Raw genomic sequence first — 5,873 nt, 5'->3', positions numbered from 1 at the left:
CTGGGTGTGCCTATTATGGGTCACTAAAGGCCTTCATGACTTCTAATAACATTTCATTTGAGTTTATAACCTTTTGTGCCAAAAATGTAAAGTTTGAAAGTTTAAAAACATGCATAAAAGACACAGGGAACAAAACTGTCGAATTGCCAAAGTTCTGTTGCTGGGCTGGTACCGCTCGTGGGCCACGTAAACTTGGGCCTGGGGCGTTCGCGGGCTGCCAGAGCCCATCTGCTGCAGATTTTAATTTTTTTTATTTTCTTGCTTGTTCACCACTCCAATCCATTTCTAAACCATGTAAATCGATACCTTGGGCTGCAAATTGTTTTGGACAGCTGCCATAACACATGTCTTCATCCGAAGAGCCCTCTAAACACATGGAATGATCCCATGATTCACCCAAACACTATATATAGAGGTGTCATTCATTCACTTTGCACCTCTTCTCACTTGTTCTCATCCTCTCATTTTTGGAGACTCCTGGCATAAAGGGGACTCCACCTCAGTTTAAGATTCAAGATAGGACCCTTTGTAAGTGTCCTTAGCCACTAGTTTCCGTTTTATAGGCTTTTAAGCCAAAAGTCAAATGTTATCGTAATAACGCTTTGACTTTTAGTTAGACCTTAAATGGTCAAGCCATTTTTCGCAACGAACATGGCTACGTGATCGTAATTAGGTAGGTGTTAAACCCTCAAAAGGGCTCCTCCTAATTATCATGTTTATTTAGTTAATTGTCGGGTCAAAGTAACTAGTCAAAAAGTCAAACTAGTCATATTTTCATAAAATAATTAAAACTGATAATGTAGAAGTTATGAACCATGTTTTATCACTTAAATAACTTGGTAAATATTATTAGAACATGTCTAAGAATGTTCAACCCGACAATTCTGAGTTTAGGGTCGGTTCGCAACCGAAAGTCGCAAAAGCTTGACTTTTGCTTTGACTTTCAGTTCTGACCCAATTAAGCTTTTATCTTATACGTTTTAAGCTTCCATTAGTACCATATTATGTTGTAGTATAACCCTCTGAGGTTATATTACCTGGTCATTAATATTCTGAATTATATGCTAGTTTCCGTTATTATGCTTATAATTGACCATTATGCCCTGATAGTCAAAAATTGAGATTTATGAATGTATGATCATACAAATAGGTTAAGTACTGATATATAAACATGTCAAAATTGTTTTGACATAATTTTTTGGTCTCAAATTAAAGATATGCAAGATATCGTAAAATTGAACTTTTTATTAATTAAACTACGCTTTTGCGCATAAATCATGTTTAGACCCAAATTTTGGCACCAAACTCATTACCTATTGTTATGATATTATTTTTAGGGATTTTTGGAATATTGGGTCAAATTATAAACTGACTGTATCATGCCAAACCTTTTTCTACTGATTTGTTATGAAAAATAAATTATTTTAAACATTCAAGGCTGATTAAAATCTCAGAATCACATAAACATCTCAAATGTCGTCAATTATCGATTTTTACGCTAATTAGGTGCATAGTTTGGTTTAAAACCATAATTAGCACCCAAGACTTGTTACCTACTGAATTTATAAATAATTTTTAATACTTTTACAGTAGGTATAAGTCATGAACTCAGACTTCCAATTATGTCCTTAAAATCATATGTGAAATGACCAAAATACCCTTTCGGGGCATAGTTTGGCCATAAATGGTAAACCACATATATGAATGATATCCTACTGTTTTAACATCATAAAATAAATATTTTTACTGAATGTTTTAGACCAGAATATCAGTTTACTTTAAAACCTCTTTTATAAATATTAAAATGACCAAAATACCCTTACAGGACTTAATTTGGTTTTAAATACTTTTTGGGCATATATGTTAACATCCTACTGATGTATTAACATATTTTAAGCATAATAACATAAGGGACTTGTATATGGTTCATTTGGTTGCCCGTTATGCATTTACGCGTTCGGTTCGGTTTATGTAGCTAGTTTACGTAAGTTTGCCGAAACGGGTTTAACCTTATCGTTTTTGCTTCAAAATCCAGAATGTACTTAGTTTACCCATATTATACAAGTCTTCATACTTGTTGGGTCTAAATAACATTCTATTCTGGTCATCGCTTAATCTAGCGTATTGTACCGTTTTAGATACTCTAAGCTAGCCGGTCTAAGTCTACGACTTAAATAAGACCGTTAGCATTCTGAATTGGTTATATATATTACCATCATTCCAGACTAGAGCCACCCAGTAAAAGCTACCTGCAAAGATCCGCCTGTGGATTTGCTATTACAAGCTCGTCTATAAATTAATACTTGGTAATTTCAGACATTTGGGTTTGTAATAATATTTTATATTCCAAGACTTCCGCTGTGCTATAATTGTGTTAATTGACGATGATGATATCAACTACGTCACGATACTCGCCACCGGGCTGAGCTGTAAATATCGGGGTGTGACAGGTTGGTATCAGAGCCAACATTGAGTGAATTAAACACTGGTCTTTTGTGTTTAATCTCAATGACACAGTAGCATATTCCTTAGACCTCCTGAGTCTAGACATAATATAGGAATGCTCTCATCCCTATTAAGTAAACATTGTTGTCGATTTTATGTATTTTGAATATGTCGCCAAGCAAAGAAGCCGTTGATAGAGATTCTCCTCATCTGAAGCCAAGGAATGCCAAGCTTCGTATCACGGCTAGAATAAGCGTGCAGCCGGTTTGGAGGAAGATGATGTGTGTGAAATGTAACATATAAATTACATCAATTGTGGCATAAAACTAACCCTTTTTAGTACTAATGTTGGAAAAAGTGTGTTTTTGTCTTCCTTTTGTATTTTCAGGATTAAATGAGCTCAAATGAACAAAAGAAGCAAAAAGGCAACTAAATCTAACATAAATACAAGAAAAGGAATAAATGTGGCATGCCCGACCCCTCGACAGTATCCTCCCAAGCAAAAACAAGAGAACAGAAGGCTGAACACGCCCAAGTGTCTGCAGAAAAGACAAAGTTGTAGAAGCTTCTATCACCCACAACGGGGGCGTGCCCAGTGGACACGGGGTCGTGGTCAACTCTAAGATTCGCAGAATCAAGTGAAATCTTGATAGTACAGATACGCTTCTGCACACGGGGTCGTGCCCAGCGGACACAGGGGTGTGGTCAACTAATGCAGACAAACTGCATTTAATGAAGAAAGAGAAGGCGAATGGACACGGGGCCGTGCCCAATGGACACGGGGCCATGTCCGTGCTTCTGTGCAGGCCATAAATAGGGGTGTTTGGCTCATTTGCAAACCATCCCTTGGCACACCACCTCTCTCATAGTTCACCCACACTCCACCACCACCACAACACCATCATCCACCACCATCATCCATCATCCATCATCCATCATCCATCATAGAGTGTGTGAGTAGTCTCGGGATCCAAGATTGATCGTAAGAGTTCTTGACAATCAAAGGCCATGTTTGCCTAAGTCTCTTACATCACTTGGTGAAGACAAGTGTCTAGTGTAATACTTTTTATTTTTAATCTTTTCGCACTTTTTATTTGGTTATGTATTAATGACTTTAATAACTAGTTTCTTATGTTGAAGGTGAGTCTTCCTTATCATTTGTCCGTGGTGTCTTGGCATTATTTTACTGTCTATATAAAATAAAAGATTTTCACCATTCATATCTCCACGGTCTATATGGAGATATGTTGGCTACCTGGTCGGGGGTTAAGGAATGGTTTGGTAAGAGTCTTGCCTTGTTCAGTGTATAGATCCTGCAAGGACCTGGGTCAACTTTAGTAGGATCTCCTTCAATACCCACTGGTATTGGATGGCGGGGGTCCGAACTCCTTGATCCCCTCATATGTAAGCTACTATTAAAACATTAACCCGGCTATTTAGGACTGTATCCCTGCTGACTCAGACTACTTAGCCGAGGGTAATGTCACCTTCAAAAGAGGGGCCTACCACATTACGCATTAATAACTTAATTAATTATCTTTCAATAATCCAACCCTTTAGGATTGTATCCTTGCTGACTCAAACTACTAGGTTGAGGGTAACGCCACCTTCAAAAGAGGGGCCTACTACTATAACTAAGATAATCTCTTGAAAAGTGCAAAAGTGCGGAAATAATCAAAGGTTACACTAAACACGAGTCGGATCCAAGTGATTCATCTTGTCTATCTGTTTTTATTTTTATTTTTATTTTTATTTTTCAGCATTTTAGTTTTTATTTTATTTTAAAACCTTTTTCTAAACTTTTGATTTGATTAGACGTTGAGGATAAACCGGTACTAAAAGCTCTTGTGTCCTTGGACGACCTCGGTATCTTGCCAACACTATACTACGCTCACGATGGGTGCACTTGCCCATATGTGTGTTTGGTGTTAGTAAAATATCGTGTTTTATAAATTTAAAACTTGACTAACGTGTAAAAAGGGCTAAAAATATATATAAAAACCTATAACACCACACACGCATCAAGTTTTTGGCGCCGTTGCCGGGGACACAAGGATTTTAAGAAAATTAGGAATCAACAGCCTAATCGTTTTTTCTTATTTTTCTTTTTTTAGGATTTTTCTTAAATTTTCAGTTTTGCAGAGCTCAGCACGGGTCGCGCCTGGTCGGACATGGGCCGTGCCCAGCATTGTTACTGGCAGTTTTTATTTTCCGAGTTACAGAGAGCTGAGCACGGGGCCGTGTCGGTGCAACACAGGGCCGTGTCGAACTCCCCAGTAACAGGGATCCGGAAAACAATCACTGTATCTCCGACCATGGGTCGTGTTCATCTGAGCACAGGGCCGTGGTGAAGCTTTTGACCAACGTTCATTTTGTTTTTATTGCAGGAGTTGGAACCCAGGCGCCATATCTGAACTTTCCACGTAGTGTATGAGCTCCAGTTCTAATAGAGACATAAAAGAACCCCTAGACGAACCCGAACGCTTTCTAAGAAGAAGACTTAAAGCTAAAAACCAAGAGAAGGTTTCGGGGGACCCACTTCCAATGGCGGACCAACGTACCCTCATGGATTACCTACGACCCACTGTAGTTAATCTCGGCGCCGCTATCAATGCACCGAATGTCAAAGCCAACAACTTCGAACTTTGGCCGCATTTGATACAAATGCTTCAAAACTCCGCAACCTTCCATGGGCTTGCGGACGAGGATCCCCATCTACATATTACTAATTTTTTAGAAATATGTGATACCTTTAGGATCAATGGAGCATCAAACGACGTCATCCGCCTACGAATGTTTCCATTTTCACTAAAAGACCGAGCTAAGGCTTGGCTCAACGCCCTCCCAGTTGGCGCGGTAAACACCTGGGATGAACTAGCCCAAAAGTTTTTATATAAGTATTTTCCTCCTGTTAAAACGGCTAAATTAATGACTGAAATTAATACATATTCACAAGAGGATGGGGAATCCTTATATGAAACTTGGGAAAGGTTCAAGGAGCTACTAAGAAAGTGTCCTCATCACGGTCTTGCGGTATGGCAACAAGTATCCACTTTCTATAATGGTTGTTTCCACACACAAGACAAACACTTGACTCTAGCTCCTGGGGACTTTTAGGTAATCGTCGCCCAAATGAAATATATAATCAAATTGAGGAAATTGCTCAAACCAATTTTCAGTGGCACACTCCCCCGAGGCAATAAATCTATTGCCCCGGGCGCCCATAAGGTTGATGAAAGCACTTCTTTACAAGCTCAAATCCAGACTCTTTCTTCAAAAATCAAAAAGCTAGAGATGGCAAAAACGGCCTCGGTTATGACTTGTGAGGGGTGCGGTGGGCCGCATGAAAATTGGAGTTGTATGAAAGAAGTAGATAATCAAACAGAATCGGTAAACTACATTGATAATAGACCTAGGCCGTCGGGTCC

General features: G+C 38.9%; 1 non-coding gene across 1 annotated transcript; it reads right to left on the bottom strand.

Moving 5' to 3' along the window:
• Positions 1–5,367: 5,367 nt before the first annotated feature.
• LOC118492620 lies at positions 5,368–5,474 on the bottom strand. The gene has a single exon (XR_004894625.1). It is a non-coding gene; the product is annotated as a small nucleolar RNA R71 (small nucleolar RNA).
• Positions 5,475–5,873: the final 399 nt, after the last annotated feature.

The sequence above is a fragment of the Helianthus annuus genome, chromosome 5 (assembly GCF_002127325.2).
Source record: "Helianthus annuus cultivar XRQ/B chromosome 5, HanXRQr2.0-SUNRISE, whole genome shotgun sequence".
In the NCBI taxonomy this organism is placed as follows: domain Eukaryota; kingdom Viridiplantae; phylum Streptophyta; class Magnoliopsida; order Asterales; family Asteraceae; genus Helianthus; species Helianthus annuus.
This window is presented reverse-complemented; position numbering and strand designations above follow the sequence as displayed.